The sequence below is a fragment of the Peromyscus maniculatus genome, chromosome 1, assembly GCF_049852395.1.
Source record: "Peromyscus maniculatus bairdii isolate BWxNUB_F1_BW_parent chromosome 1, HU_Pman_BW_mat_3.1, whole genome shotgun sequence".
Taxonomy (NCBI): Eukaryota; Metazoa; Chordata; class Mammalia; order Rodentia; family Cricetidae; genus Peromyscus; species Peromyscus maniculatus.
In genome coordinates this window covers 38731174-38748578 of record NC_134852.1, presented here as the reverse complement: position 1 = coordinate 38748578, position 17405 = coordinate 38731174, and the positions used below count along the sequence as shown (strand labels likewise).

The following is a 17405-nucleotide window of genomic DNA, read 5'->3' as shown; positions in this document are numbered from 1 at the left end:
TATCACTTCCAATGGCTGTTGTATAAAATATTGGCACAAAGTTGGGCTATTCAACATTCCCTGTGGGAGAAACCTCCATTGAAATTTTTTAACTGGTCGAGAATTATTATAAGTAGGCACTGTGAAAGCAAATCTTTCTTTTTCTTTTTTTTTTTTTTTTTTTTTTGGTTTTTCGAAACAGGGTTTCTCTGTGTAGCTTTGCGCTTTTCCTGGGACTCACTTGGTAGCCCAGGCTGGCCTCGAACTCACAGAGATCCGCCTGGCTCTGCCACCCGAGTGCTGGGATTAAAGGCGTGTGCCACCACTGCCCAGCCATTCTCTGTCTTTTTCTTGTGAAGGTATTGAAAAGAAACAGTCTTTTAAATCAATAAATATGAGAGGCCATCATTTTGCTAACAGAGTAGGCAAAGGAATTCCAGATTAGATTGTGGAGAACCCATTGGCTGAATTACTTTGTTAATTGCTCTAAGGTCTGCTACCATTCTCCATTTATCAGATTTCTTTTTAATAACAAATACAGGAGAATTCCAAGGGCTGGTTAATTCTTCAATATGCTGATCATTTAACTGTTCTACCAGCTCTTCCAAAGCGTGGAGTTTCTCTGTTGTTAAAGGTCATTGCTGAACCCATACAGGCTTATCTGTTAACCATTTTAAAGGTAGAGCTGTTGGTGTCTTTGGGAGATCATCTGTTGTTGTGCCCTGTTCTTGTATAATATGGATGGCTGGTGACCACTCAGAATAATGCCTTCTAATATTTCTCTCAGAAACATGTGCTGATTAATGATTTGTTTCTGAGATTGGAGGGATGTCAATCTGAGTATTCCATTGTTGCAACAAGACTCAAGCCCACAGGTTCAGTTTTGTTAGCCACATATGGTTTTAATTTTCCTTTCTGCACCTATACATTCGAGCCATCGTGCACTATGTTTCACTCAAGATAGTGTCCCAATTCCTAACAGTTGAATGTTTACCTCCTGAAGACGCCAAGTTGGATGCCAAAATTCTGGTGCAATTATGGTTACGTCCACACCTGTGTCTACCAGACCAGACAACAAAACACCATTTATTTTTATCATTAATTTTGGTCTTTGTTCATTAATAGAAGTTTGCCAAAAAATTGTCTTTGTTTTTTCCTAAATTTTCTATTCTCTATGTTTCATCATCCTGACCATCATGATTTATTCCAATAGGCATTTGGTTACTTAGTTGCTCTGATCAGGGGGTTTGAATTGCAAGAAAGGTTTTTGCCCTGGCCTTCAGGGCTTCAACGGATTCTCAACCACCCTAAGGACAGAATGTAGGGACAGGAGACACAAAGGAAATACACCAAGTCAAGATTCTGATCAAGGTGCAACTTTATTTTTCTCCAGGAGGGTTTATATAGTTCCTGCAAGGTGGAGGAGCAAGAAGGTGTTATCTGCATAGGGTGGGGCAAGCTAACAGGATGTTTATGAAGGATGTTTACAGGGTGAAAGGGTCAAGGGCTCTGACTTAATGTCCTGTTGCAGGACAACCTGACTGTAAGATGATATAGTTCCCTGTCTTATCGGGAGTTTGTATTTTTCCACTAACTAGAGATTCTGTCCTTGTCCCTGACAGGTTTGAACTAGATTTGCTATGGGGGCCTGCCTGAGGCCCCTCTGGGAGTTTCCTGGAGACTGAGGCAAAGGATTTCCTTGCCTGTCCCTTGTTGATCTACATTCGTTGGTCCAGTGTTTTCCCTTACCACACCTTCTGCATACTCCAGAAGGAAGGGGTATTCTGTTGCCAGTGTTCCTTGAAGAAAATAGTTTCTCGGAATGACCTGTCTACAGTCCCTTTTCAAATGTCCTTGCTTTCCACATCCAAAACATCTAATATTCCTCAAACCTTTTGAAATTGCTTCTCCTACCCACATATCATCATGGTCATGAGCCACAACATTAACCATGTCTCTAATCCAGTCTTCCAAGGGTGCAGATCGTGCCTTTAATTCTCTTGCACACTGCATTTGCATTCTCAAAAGCAACTTCCAATTTGGGGCCCCTCGAGGTTCACAGCCTCTTGAGGATGTCTGGCTGGGGACTGTGATGGAGGCACTCCTCTTTTGCTCCAGTCTGGTGCCCTAGGAAAATATTCCTTCACCAGCCTTTCGGTCTGTTCCTCACCTCCTGCAGGACTGAGCCCAGCTGGCTCTCCTCAGGCCCAGCTCACCTGAGGAAAGGGTAGCAGATGTGCCAGTTAGGAACCTCGTCACAGCTTCAAATCTCGCACATTGGCTGTCCCTGTGGGGGTCAGAAATTCTAAATGGGCTACCCTGGGCAGGCCTCCTGCTTTAAAGGACCCTGTGACTTTATCCAGCCACCCACCAAGTCCATCGTTCCTGAGAGAGACTGGTTATATCCAGTCCTATGTGCTGTCCAGCTCCCCTGCACTTGGGAAGTCAAGGTCCATGGCCACAGGCTGCTGGACCCATGGCCATCGTTGGGGACTACTGTCAGTCTGCTTCCTCACTGATGGTCTAAACCTTAGAGAGGAGTGATCCCTGCTTCATCTTATGTTACCTTACTGATTTTGGGAGACAGCATGTTGGTCTCTGGCTTCTGCCTCCCTCTGGGCACTGGTCTGTGACCAAGAGCCGTCCCCAGGAGCTCAGGCGCAGATAGCAAAAGAGCAGATTTGAGGCAGCAGTGGTTGGGGGGAGTGGAGACCCTAGGGCAGGGCATAAGCCTCCTGAACCCTGTAACCTATAAATCCCACCCTACCCCACAAATCCACCCATCCTCCGAGACTACAGCTGCTCCCTGAGACACAGACTCCAAGAGCCCCAAGTGGACCAAGACCCATTCGAATAAGAGCTCTGATTGGACCAAGAGCTCAAATTGGACCAAGAGTGCCAACTGGACCAAGAGTGGCTCCCTGAGACACAGACACCTTTACACTGATTGGAGAAAGAGATGGGTAGATGCTGGTGCAAGAATACATTCAACAACATAAAGAGCAGTATGGCACCACCAGAAACTAGTAGTTCTAAATCAGCAATACCTGAACATCCCAACATTGAAGAAGCCGAAGAAAATGGCCTGAAAATGACTTTAAGAAGATGATAGAGGCCTTTAAAGAGGAAATGAAAAATTCCCTAAAAGAAATCAAGGAAAAGACAAAAAATTGAAGAAATCAATATCCCTTTTTTTAAAAAAGCCAAGAAAAAGGAATCAAACATGTGAAGAAAACAGTTCAAGACTTAAAAACTGAAATAGAGGCAATAAAGTAGACACAAACCAAAGGAAAACTGGAAAAGAAAAATCTGAGTAAACAAACAGGAACTACAAATGCAAGCATAACCAACAGAACACAAGAGATGGAAGAGAGAATCTCTGGCATTGAAGATACATAGAGGAAGTAGATACGTCAGACAAAGAAAACATTAAAGCCAACAAAGTCATAACAGAAAATAATCAGGAAATCTGGGACACCATGAAAAACCAATCTAAGAATAACAGCACCCCATGGAAATTTCTCTAAAATTGACCACATACTCAGTCATGAAGCAAATCTCAATATATACAAAAAAATTGGAATAACTTCCTGTATCTTATCAGATCACCATGCCTTAAAATTAAATTTCAACAACAACACAAATTGCAGAAAGCCTACAAACTCATGGAAACTGAGTAATGCTCAACTTAATCACCACTGGGTCAAGGAGGAAATAAAGAAAAAAAATAAAGACTTCCTAGAATTCAATGAAAAAAAGAGTTACAACATACCAAAGCTTATAGGACACTATGAAAGCAGTACTAAGAGGAAAATTAATAGCACTAAATGCCTACATAAAGAAGCTGGAGAAATCTCACACTAATGACTTAACAGCACACCTGAAAGCTCTATAACAAAAGAACCAAACTCACCCAGGAGGAATAGATACCAGGAAATAATCATATTTGGGGCTGAAGTCAATAAAATAGAAACAAAGAGAACAATACAAAGAATCAATGAAACAAAGAGTTGGTTCTTTGAGAAAATCAAAAAGATAGACAAACAGTTATCCAAACTAACCAAAAATCAGAGAGAGAATATTCAAATTAACAAAATCATGAATGAAAAGAACAGACAATGAGGAAATCCAGAGAATCACCAGGTCATACGGCGAAAACCTGTACTCCACAAAATTGAAAAATCTAAAAGAAATGGACAATTCCATATATTCAAATTAAGTCAAGACTAGATAAATAATTTAAATAGACCTATAACCCATAAGGAAAAGAAGCAGCTATTAAAAGTCTCCCAACCCCCCCCCCAAAAAAAGGCCAAGGGCCAGATGGTTTCAGCAAAGAATTCTACAAGACTTTCAAAGAAGAGCTAATTCCAATTTTCTTCAAATTGTTCCACACAAGAGAAACAGAAGGAACATTCCCAAACTCTTTTAATGAGGCTACAGTCACCCTGATAACACAAACCACACAAAGATGCAACAAAGAAAGGGAATTATACACCAATCTCCCTCATAAATGTTGATGCAAAAATACTCAATAAAATACAGACACACTGAATCCAAGAACACATCAAAAAAATCATCCATCATGATCAAGTAGACTTCATCCCAGAGATGCAGGGATGGTTCAACATACAAAAATCTGTCAATGTAACCCATCATATATACAAACTGAAGGGGGAAAAACACATGATCATCTCATTAGATGTTGAAAAAGCCTTAGACACAACCCAATATCCCTTCATAATAAAGGTATCAGAGAGATCAGGAATACGAGGAATACATAATAAAGGCAATTTACAGCAAGCCAACAGCCAACATCAAATTAAATGGAGAGAAACACAAAGCAATTCCACTAAAATCAGATTAAGCCAAGGCTGTCCCCTCTCCCCATATCTGTTCAAGATAGTACTCGAAGTTGTAGCCAGAGCAATAAGACAGCAAAAGGAGATCAAGGAAATACAGATTGGAAAGGAAGAAGTCAAACGTTTGCTATTTGCAGATAAAATAACAGTAAATATAAGGTAGCCAGAAGGCGGAGCTTGTTCAGAACTAAAGAACTGTGCTTTTCTGAGACCCTGGCAATATCTCTTTCAACTCTGCTTGAAAGTGACCCCAAAAATTCCACCAGGAAACTCCTACAACTGATAAGCATCTTCAGCAATGTGGCAGAATACAAGATTAACTCAAAAAAATCAGTAGCCCTCCTACATACAAATGATAAATGGGCTGAGAAAGAGATCAGAGATACATCACCCTTTACATTAGCCACAAATGATTAAAATTCCTTGGGGTAACTCTAACTAAACAAGTGAAGGACCTGTATGATAAGAACTTTAAGTCTCTGAAGAAAGAAATTGACCAAGATATCAGAAAATGGAAAGATCTCCCATGCTCATGGATAGGTAGGATTAACATAGTAAAAATGGCAATCTTACCAAAAGCAATCTACATATTCAATGCAATCCCCATCAAAATCCCAACACAATTCTTCACAGACCTGGAAAGAACAATACTCAACTTCATATGGAAAAACAAAAAAAAACAGGATAGCTAAAAGAATCCTGTACAATAAGGCAACCTCTGGAGGTATCACCATCCCTGACTTCAAGCTCTACTATAGAGAGCTACAGTAATAAAAACATCTTAGGATTGGCATAAAAAACTGACATGTGGACCAATGGAGTCGAATTGAAGACCCTGACATTAAGCCACACACCTATAAGCACCTGATTTTTGACAAAGGAGCCAAAACTGTACAATGAGAAAAAGAAAGCTTCTTCAAAAAAAAATGGTGCTGGCATAATTGGGTGTCAACATGTAGAAGATTGCAAATATATCCTTATCTGTCACCATGCACAAAACTCAAGTCTAAGTGGATCAAAGAACTCAACATAAATCCAGCTACACTGAACCTGATAGAAGAGAAAGTAGAAAGTAACCTTGAATGCATTGGCACAGGAGACCAGTTCCTAAATAGAATACCAGTAGCACAGACACTGAGAGCAACCATTAATAAATGGGACCTCCTAAAACTGAGAAGCTTCTGCAAGGCAAAAGACACAGTAAATAAGACAAAACAACAGCCTACAGAATGGGAAAAGATTTTCACCAACCCCACAGCTGATAGAGTGCTGGTCTTCAAAATATATAAAGAATTCAAGAAACTAAACATCAAAATACTGAACAATCCAATTAAAAAACGGGCTACAGAGCTAAACAGAGAAATCTCAGAAGAATCTCAAATGGCTGAACATTTAAGGAATTGCTCAACATCCTTAGTCATCAGGGAAATGCAAATCAAAATGACTCTGAGATACCATCTTATGCCTGTCAGAATGGTTAAGATGAAAAACAGTGAAGAAAGCTTATGTTGGAGAAGATGTGGTGCAAGGGAAACACTCCTCCACTGTTGGTGGGAGTGCAAACTTATACAGCAACTTTTGAAACCAGCATGGTGGTTACTTAGAAAATTGGGAATCAATCTTCCTCAAGATCCAGCTATAGCACTCTTGGGAATATACCCAAGGAATGCTCAATCATACCACAAAGACACATGCTCAACTATGTTCATAGCAGCATTATTCACAATAACCAGAACCTGGAAAAAACCTAGATGCCCCGCAAAATGGATAAAGAAAATGTGGTACATATACACAATGGAGTACTACTCAGCAGAGAAAAACAATGACATCATGAAATTTGCAGACAAATGGATGGAACTAGAAAATATCATCCTGAGTGAAGTAACCCAGACTCAGAAGGACAAACATGGTATGTACTCACTCATAAGTGGGTACTAGATGTAAAGCAAAGAATGACCAGGCAACAACCCACAGCTCTAGAGAAGCTAGGTAACAAGGAAGACCCTAAGAGAAATGCATTGATCACCCTGGGAAGGGTAAATAGATGAGATCTCCATGAGTAAACTGGGAATGAGGGGGGCAGTGGAGGGTAGTGGATGGGGAATAAGAACATAAGGGAATGGGGTGGTTGATCTGGAACAGGGATGGAGTGGGAGAGCAATGAAAGAGATACCATAATAGAGAGAGAGACATCATATGGATAGAGAGAAACCAGGTACAAGGGACGTTTCCAGGAATCCACAAAGATGACCCCAGCTTAGACTGCTAGCAATAGTGGAGAGGGTGCATGAACTAGCCTACCCCAGTAATCAGATTGGTGAATACCTTAACTCTCATTATAAAGCCTTCATCCAGTAACTGATGGAAGCAGATGCAAAGATCCACAGCAAAGCACCATGCTGAATTCTAGGATTCCAGTGGAAGAGAGATAAGAGGGAGTTTATGAGCAAGTTTATGAAGATCATGCTGGGGAAACCTACAGAGACAACCAAACCAAACTAGTGGGAACTCATGAATGTGGACCAATAGCTGTGAAGCCTCTGTGGGACTGGACTAGGCCTGTGCATAAGCCAGACAGTTGTGTAGCTCGATCTACTTAAGGGGCCCCCTGGCAGTAGGATCAGGATCCATCCCTGGTGCATGAGCTGGCTTTTTGGAGCCCACTACCTATGGTATAGCCTTGATACAGGGGGAGCCACTACCTGGTACAGTCTTGATGCGGGGGTGGGGTGGGGGGTGGACCTGCCACTTCTAAATGTACCAGGCTCTGCTGACTCCCCATAGGAGGCCATACCTTGTTGGAGGAGGGAATGGGAAGTGGGTTGGGGGCCAGAAGGCTGGAGGGGTGGGAGGAGAGATATTGGCATATAAAATGAATAAAAATTCGTATATTAAAAATTCCTTAATAAAAATAGATTTTGAAAATTCATATTAAAACAAAGAGCTAGTTGGACGACCCTAAGCTAAAGGCCAAGCTTTCATAATTAATAAGAAATCTCCCTGTCATTGTTTAGGGGCTAGCTATCCAAAGATAGTCCCACAGGGAAGCTTGCTACAGGAGGCTGTACCAGGGAAGCTGCACCTGCCACATAGCATCAAGAGGGAAAAGTTGATTATAGCCTGCCAGCAGGAGATCCTTCAGGTTCACTGGCAGGCAGCCAAGACCATTGTCAACCAAGTGGTGCCATTAGCACATATCCAATACTGCTGGACTCCATCTACACCAAGCCTCTGGAAAGCCAAGGTGATGAAAACAAATTGGTGAGAGAGCACTTCAATGTTGCTACTTTACTTCCTGGTGGAAAATAAGCATATCACATGAAGATGTGCATGCAGATGCTGCAGCCATTCCAAACGTGGAGTGAGAGACCAGAAGCTGGACCCTGCATGCCACAAGGTCCTGTGGGTGAATAGTACACCATTATTCTTCAAGCAATGGTTGGTGACAACTTTTTGCTATAGTCAAAATGACAGCCATCGGAAGGCGACAGGACACAAACAAGAGCCACAAGAGTTGGTAAGGTAATGAGTCCCAAAAGAGGAAAAAAAAAAGCACTTGCCAACCAGGAGGAAGGAGCCTAAAGACTACACATAGCCAGAGCCCTGCCAGCCCTGGAACACAGAGTCCAAAGCAGAGGACACTGAAGCTCAGGGTTCTGAAGGCTCTCATTCCAGGTCACATGGTCCCGCTGCTTTAGGTTTATGGCAGGTGTGCCGAGTGGCAGAGACAGAAAGCACTGCTCATCTCATAAGTCACAAAGCAAGGAAAGTCAGGAAGGGCCAGGGTCTTACACTCCTCTTTACAACCTAATTTCTCCCATGTCCCCACATCCTAATGGTTCCATTGCTTCCCCTTAGAGCCCTCCCCACAAGGACCAAGCCTTTAAGACATGGGCCTTAGAGGGACATTCAAGATCCAGACCATTGCACCTGAGTAATAGGCCTTCCCCATCTACTTCCTGACCAGCGGTCAAAACATCCCATATCTGCCTTCAGGCCATAAGTGTTAATCATGAAGGTGACAGTTATGGAACCCTCTCTCAGACCACACCACACACACACACACACACACACACACACACACACACACACACACACACACACACACACGGTTGGTCAGCACTCTGACTAAACCCCTGATGCTGCCTTTGCTGTTGAACTATTTCTGCTATTTCTGACTTGCTAGACTTGACACCTCAAGTGTCACCTTTCAACTTAAAGTTTCCTCTCAATGATGACAAAATACATGGATTGGGAAAGAAAGGTTACACTGGGTGGAAAGAGGGGGTGGCTCCCATCTGGATCAGAAGGGGCAGAGTCTCCTGCAAGCTCTGCACTGTCATTTTCTTGTCACTGGAACCCAGAGAGCATAAATGGTCAGACATGTGACATTGGGGAGCAGCTTTTAAACATTTATCTTCAGACTCAGCTACCAGGGATGATTTCCCACTTCCTTATCTGTTAACCAGTGGGTAAAAGAAAATCTCCTGGGCACCCTTTGAGTGTCTGTCTGTCCCAGATCTCATACTGTGATCCATCACACAGCTTTATCCCTTCTAATTAATGTCTAGTCCAGAACTCATGTACTGAAAATTAACATCATTGATTACCATCCAGGAATATGGTCAACAGACATAATTTTTTATCAATGTTACTGATCAATTGCCTAATTTATGTGCAGATTTCATATCCCTTGGCGAATGCTTTCTGCTGGAGATTCAGCATTAACTGGGATCACTTTGGAAGAACAGTGAGAAATGCCTGTGTGCTCTGTGGCTCCAGAAGAGAGGGCATCTCCAGAGAAAGGGGGAACATTTAACAAGTACAGTGCTTGGGGTAGACAGAACTCAGCTTAGAACACACAGAACTTAGCATGCCTGCTTCAGCCAGGCATAGCAAAGAGGTCAGTTCAGGGAAGTGACAAACAGAGGTGAGCTCCTCCCACTGTGTCCCCTCAAGTACTGTCTTCCTGCAACCCTTTACGGGGATCCTTGGTGGGTGGAGTCAAGGGTATAATGAAAGGAAACAAGCTACTTGTCCCTAGTTACATCCACCATAAATAAGTAAGATCCCAGAGGCTCTGTCCTAGTCAGATGGAATCTATTGTTGTTAGGAAGGAAAGTGGAACCAGTGTATGTAGTCTGATGCTCAACCCAGCCCACCTCCAATTTTGACCTCTACCTGCTCCCTTGCCCCCTCCACATCATGACTCTTTCAGAGACACAAGCTACAGATGTACCTTGGGAGATTTTAAGCAGGGTTTACTTAGTACCCTGTCCAGGGGCATTTGCATTTCAGAATATGACCCTGAAGAAAGCTGGTATATATTGCTTTTTATAGTTTAAGCTATATGTTGCACATTAAAGAACAAAAGAGACATTAGAAGCTAAAGATATTTCTGCCTTTCACAAAGCATGGGCCTTTTAAACTGTTGCAAGCAGCTGTGCTGAGGGGCTCTCTTCTTCACAGAACTAGGCTAACCTCGCTCCAGGTCTGCTGTAGCCTGAAGGGGAGGTAGGTCCCTTCCTTCCAGCTAGGTGATGGGACACAAGCAACACAGCCAAACTTCAGTATTTGCTTGCACTCCTTTCTCTCTCTCTCTCACTTCCCAGTACTAGGAACCACCATGGAGGCATGCACAGGGGAAAATGAGGCCTGCAGCCAGCATCTACTTCTCTGAGACTGAACATATCACAAAGGAGAGTACAAGATGAACTGAGTGCATGCCCTTGCAGCCTATAGTGAGAGTCCTTGAAACTCCTCCAGTGTCTCAGGAAAAACTCCCAAATCCAAAGAGCCTCAAATTCATATGAGCCCCTCATATAAGCCAAACCAAGTTGTACTCGATGGAATAGGCTCACAGCAACGTAATCTGAAAACCTTGTATGGTGGTTCACACCTTTAATCCCAACACTCAGGAGGCAGAGGCAGGTGGATCTCTTGAGTTCAAGACCAGCCTGGTCTACACATAGTGAGTTCCAGGACAGCCAGGGCTACATAGTGAGACACTGCCTTGGAAAAGAAAATCAAGGAAACTCTATTGTACACACCATGGAGTCAAGATAGCCTAAAAAGTGACTTTCACAGGTTGAGAGACTAGGAAATTGCATTTGAAAAACTGATGTTGGGCTATACATGGTATATGTCATAGCTCTACTGTTGATATTAAATTTAAACCTAATTTTAAAATATGGTGTCATCTGTTGAACTAGGGGAATGCATGTGATCAGGCCTGTGATGTCTATTACCAATGTGTCAATTTATTCAATGCAGGAAATGATTTGCCCAGCAGAAATGCCCAATGCTGAGATGGGGTAGAGCTCAACAAGTAGATCTGTTGCCTAGAAAGTGGGAAACCTGGGTTCCATCCACAACATTTTGGAGCATCACAAAACAAAGTGAGGGAAGTAAAGTCTAATGGCAGTCTCTTTATTCTCCAGTGACCTCTGATGATATTATTAAACTAAAAGAACAGAGCCAGCAAAATGAGGTAATGGGTAAGGGAGCTGGTTGCCAAGCCTGACAACCTAAGTTCAGTATCCTAAACTAACATGATAGAAGGAAAGAAACAACTATTATAAGTAGTCTTCTGAGCTACACATACATGGCATGGTGAACACACAAATATACATACACCCAAACACAATAAATAACCAACCAACCTGAAGAATGCTGGTGCCATTGGGTCCATGTTCTCCTATATCAACACCTGTAGTTCTGCTGCCAGTCCTCTGTACTGACACCAGAGTTTGGACCAAGTGCAAAACAGGGTCAGGAAGTTCATAATCTGTGCCTTGCATTTTTGAGGGCCTGGATAAAGCTGGTATCTAATGTCAAGCAGTGCTGTCCTGCAGAGTAGTCCAAGCCAGCCTATGAAGCAAGCACAGGAGAACCCACAATTCAAGAAATGCAATGACCCAGAACCCAAAGTGTCCTGAAAAACCTTCAGATTTCAGATTAATTTACAGCTTTAAGTTTCAGATTAGCATTGTTCAATCAGCAAATCCATGCCAACATTGCCACAGTCCAGAAAACTCCAAAGTATGAGACACTGCTGGTTCCAAACATGGTGGATAAGATGAGAAATACTCACCTTCTGCTGTTCTCATAGTATTCCACACAGGGCTTTCTAGTGTGAAAGCCCAAAAAGGGCTGTCTCTCTCACATACATATAACCATTCAAAAGAACCAGAACTGGACCTGACCGTGATTTCCTATAGTCCTGTCACTGGGCAGGCGGAGGCACAAGTATGCATGTGTGTATACATGTTTCATACAACAAATGAAATAAAAGAGTAATGAAAAAGTTTCTAGCTGTCATGATTAACAAGGGCCTCTGGTTCTAATTGCATGCTTGGAGGTAATTTCTTTCTAATCACTAATTTTTTAAGTGGTGACTGGAAACTCCAGTAGAAATGTTTCTCCTTAATCCAAAAGTGAAGTGGGCTACAGAAAGTAATTCCCACTGTCACCAGAAGTCATTAGATAAATGGATCTCATTCACTAACGGAACACATGGTTTGAATCTGCAGTGTCTCCCAGAGGCTCATGTTTTGACCATTTGTTCCCCAGCTGGTGACACTATCTGGGAAGGCGATGGAACCTTCAGGAAGCCCTGCTTCCTGGCAGAAGTAGATTATTAGGAGTGGCCTTTAAGGTTACAGCCCAGACATAGTTCTGGTCATTCTGATGTCCTGGTCAGCCATGACATGAGTAACACTGCCACACACTTCTGCTGCCATGGACTGAGCCACTGCACCATGCCCACCTGCAGATCATTGACCCTGCGCCAAACATACCTTTCCACCCTTGTTTCTGTATGCATAGTGTCAATGGCAGCAAGAAGTAAACTAAGGGGCTGGCACGATGGTTCTGTGGGTGTGCCGTCTAGTTTTGTGTCAACTTGACACAAGTTAAAGTCACCTGAGAGCAGACGAAATGGAGGTTTTGACTAAGAAAATGCCTCCAGAAGTCAGGCTGTAGGCAAACCTGCAAGGAACTTTCTTAATTAGGGATTGATGTGGGAGGACCCAGTCCATTGTGGCTGGTGCCGCCTGGGCTGGTAGTCCCAGGTTCTGTAAGAAAATAGGTTGAACAAGCAATGAGGGGTAAGTCAGTAAGCATCACTCCTCCATGACCTGTGCATCAGCTCCTGCCTCCAGATTCCTTCCCAGTTTGCGTTCCTGCCTTGACTTCCCTCAATGGACTGTAACTGGGGATATATAAGAGAAATAGACCCTTTCCTCCCCAAGTTGCTTTTGGTCATAGTGTTTCATCACAGCAGTTGAAACCCTAACTAAGACAGTGGGTAAATGTGCTGGCTGCCAAGCCTGATGACAGGACTTCAATTTCAGGGACACACAGAGTGCAGGGTGAGAACTGATTCCTTCAGCTCTGCTTAGACCATCACACATGCTGTGGCACACACATGCCAACACACGTAGACACACATAATAACTGTAATAGAAAAAGGGAGGCTGGAGAGATGGCACAGTGGTTAAGAGCACTGGCTGTTCTTCCAGAGGTTCAATTCCCTATACCCACATGGCCACTCATGATTGTCTATAACTCCAGTTCCAGGTACCCGACACACTCATATAGATATACAAGTAGGGAAAACCAATGCACAGAGATGAAAAAAACAATAATAAAATAAGAAGGAGGAAAAGAAAGTAATCCAATTTATGGCCTGATTTTCAAATATTCATGTGTTTAGTAACTGAAGTTATTCTTGAGTTTCTGTATGAAAATGTGCTTCTTCTGTCTTTGATATGACAGCCTGAAGGTCTTAAGACAGCAATCCAACATAATCTGCACAAATGTAGCAAGATGTTAGCTATAAAAGCATACTGGCACTGACTAGAGTAGGTGTGTGTGTGAGTGTGGTACACACATGCCACAGCATGTGTGGGGAGGTCAGAGGTCAACTCTCTGGAGTCAGTCCATGTCTGTCCTGGTGCAATTTGGTGATGGAATTCAGGTGGTCAGATTTAGATGGCAAATACCTTTACCTGCTGGCCATCTCACCAATCCTACTTCAAGTTTTCCATAGTAAGTTGTTGGAGGTGGGTGGAGTCACCATCATTTCATTGAACCTCAAATTCTCACAGAATTTGCATAGATTTGCTGATGGGAAAATGCATGAATATCCATGATTCAAAGTTTACCATTCATTGCTACAAAGAGAAAAAAATTGAGATGTCACTTTCATAAAATGAATTTTTAAATAAGCAAAGGTGTTTCCTCATCCATTTATAAAACCTTTCAATGTATTTGTATAATTGTTCTGTACAGATTTGGTTTTATTTACTAATATTTCTATAACCATCCTAAAAATTGTGATTATCTAACCTGTAACCTGACCTATTATATACCTAAATATAAGAACATCTCACCTGAAAACATTTTTTAAAAAAAAAAGATTCTAGGGGCCGGGGAGATGGCACAGGGGTAAAGAACAATTGCTGCTTTTCCAGAGGTCCCAGAACCCACATTGGGTGGCTCCAAACCACGTGTAACTCGAGATCCAGTGGAGTTTTCTTCTGGCCTCTGTGGCTACTAGCACATGTGTAGCGCACATGTACCCACACACATGTATACACACACACAAACACATAAACACTTTTAAAATCTTTTTTCAAAACATAGATGCTGGGTACTCATTTGCTAGGTAACTCTAAGAGATGCCTAGGAATCAAAATTTTTGAAACCTTTAATTTGTTTGCTTTCTCAAATAGGGTCTCACTGTATCCTAAGAGGACCTTAAACTCTCTATCCTCCTGGCCCAGCTTTCTGAGGGCTGGAGTTATAGGTTGCACTCTATCACCCATGTGATAAATTTAATTTATCAAATAAATCAGCACATACTTCATTTGCTCAGTCCATAGCTGTCAAATATAATTCTGAGTACTTTGCTGTCATAAATAATAATGACAAAAACTCTACTAGGTATCTCTCTTCATACACTGTTTTCTGAAGAGCATAAAGTGGGGACACTCCCTTCTTAAAATGCAAATATTTTAGTAAGCAGGCAACTGTGGTCACTGTTGCTCTGGGGAACCCACAACCCTACTGTAATCTGAGAATCACAGGGAACACTGGCAGATATTCAAAGCTATGCTTGCTATATAAAAACGATTCATTAAGAGATTCCTAATAACTGGACTAGAAAGCGGGCTCAGCAGCTAAGAGCACCTACTATTCTTGCTGAGGATCAGGGTTCAATACACATTGAACACATAAAGGCTTACAACCATCTCTGTAAATCCAGTTCCAGAGAATCTGGCACCCTCTTCTGGCCTCTGCAGGCACTGGCCACACACAATGCACATACCACATACATACGTACATGCAGTCAAAACACTGTAACATAGAGTCGGGCATGGTAGCACATGCCTTTAATGCCAGTACTCAGGAGGTAGGCAGGATGATCTCTGTGTGTTTGAGACCAGCCTCGTCTACAGGGGAGTTCCAGGACAGCTAGGGCTGTTGCACAGAGAAAGCCTGTCTTGAAAAAAACAAAAAGAAAAACCACTCATAAAATAAAAATTCTTTTCAAAAAGAGAGACTCCTTTGCCTCTGTCACTATAACCACAGAATCCATGCTACTTTTGAGTCTACACCCACAAAATGACTCCCATATTTTCAGTTGTCTAACCCCACCCCCACAAACGCTACTCTGGTAATTAAACTCAGGGCCTCAATGTACAAAGCAAGTGTTCTACCACTGAGCTACACCCCTAGTTCACTATTGTCTTATGCTTATCTAAGTTCATAATTGTGAAGGAGGAATAGCTCAGTGATGCAAAGCATAAGTTATGTCCTGGGTTGATCCTAACCATCAAAAATAAATAAATAAATTCATTAATTAAATAACTTTTTAAAGAAAAGAAAACCAAAAGCTCATATATAATAATCTAATGTATGTCATAGCTACTATAGTAGCAGCATATACTTGAAAAAAAATCACTAAAATTTTAAATGTCTCACCAAAAAACAATTATATGAGGTTATTTAGACTGATTTAGCCATTTCACAATATATAAATCTCAAAGTGTTATTTTAAATGCATAAATATATACAATTTTTGTCAAGTAATCTTTTACCATGTTTTAATCCCAGTACTCTTAAGACACAGGCAGGTGGATCTCTGTGAGTTTGTGGCCAATTTGATCTACATAGCCAGTTCCAGTACAGCCAAGACTACAAAGGGAGGCCTATCTCAAAAAAGAAATCAAGTGTTAATTACTGAGTTCACATTTATGAGTCCCCAAGGGCACTTTCTCACACAGTCTTATACATGCTAAACTAGTGTCAGGCCTTTGCAAATGCAACACATATGGTGTCCATCCTGTTCTCAGGCTGGCCTCAAAGTCTAAAGCATATGTGTGTTACCATGGCCTGTATCACTACAGATCAAAATGGCACACAATTATCACCCAAAAACATATAAAGCCTGTGTTTCTTAAACAAGAATTCAGTGCTCTTTGCCCAAGTTTCTCTAAGAATTCTTTTCCCTCTTTGAAAGGAGGTCACACAGTACTCTCAATATTAGAAATCACTGACTAAAGAGACCACAGGGACCATAATTCTGCTTTCTCTCACCCAACATCCAAGTTAGATCCAGCACTCATCAGAAATTAAGGGCGGTGTCTGGACAGAACCTAGGCAAGCCAAGAAGGCTGGGCTGGGCCTTTGTGTCCCAGATCTGCCCGACGAGAATCACTTTTTGTCTTTTATCATATTGACAGAAACTAATGCTCCAAGTCTCAAGAATGCTTTCTGGGTTGGATGCAGTAAGAGAGGCCTGTAAATTCCAATGTTGCAGAGCTGAGGCAAGAATACTGATTATACTTAGGAGCTCAGCCTCGGCTGCATAGAAAGTGTCTGGGCTACACAGGGAGACTTTGTCTTCAGAAGAAAAAATAAGTAAATTTTAAAAAGCAAGCATTCTGAGACTAAAGCCAGCTAAAGCTACTCTATTTTACTCATAGGAAAGAGAACCTTAAACGAGGTCATAAAATTACATAGTAGCTTAAATAGAAGAAAATCCCCGGCCACCATTACAAAAGATAACTAGTAATCCTGTGAGTGAATTCTAGGCCAGCCAGAGACACATGAGTCCCCTGGGGGGCAAAAAAAAAAAAATCCAGACGATGGTGGCTCATGGCTTTAATCCCAGCACACAGGGGACAGAGGCAGGCAAGTCTCTGAGTTTGAGGCCACCTGGTCTACAAGAGTGAGTTCCAGGATAACCAGGGCTCTTACAAAGAGAAACTAAAACTCAAAAAAAAAAAAAAAAAAAAAAAAAAAAAAAAAAAAAAATCCTAAGACCTCAATACAGCCATTACGTCCACTACTTCGGGACCATTTCTGCCCTCCATAGTCCCAATCTCCCTCGCATCCTCTCCATGACAGCTTGCCTCTCTATACGTCATTAATCCTGACCCGCAACGGGACTGTTCCCGCCAGGAGAGCCATAAACTGAATAGGCCACAAATAACAGACTCCACCGGCCACAGAACCGACGCTTAGCGAGCCCCTCCCTCGGCAGCAGAGCTAAAC

General features: G+C 42.2%; 1 long non-coding RNA gene across 1 annotated transcript; it reads right to left on the bottom strand.

Annotated features, from left to right (window-relative positions):
* Positions 1-1339: 1339 nt before the first annotated feature.
* Positions 1340-17388, bottom strand: LOC143274309 (uncharacterized). Its single transcript, XR_013052900.1, has 5 exons — positions 17289-17388; positions 15947-16057; positions 13853-14017; positions 11504-11711; positions 1340-2195 (listed from the first exon to the last, which is right to left on the bottom strand). It is a non-coding gene; the product is annotated as an uncharacterized LOC143274309 (long non-coding RNA).
* Between the last annotated feature and the right edge of the window lie 17 nt (positions 17389-17405).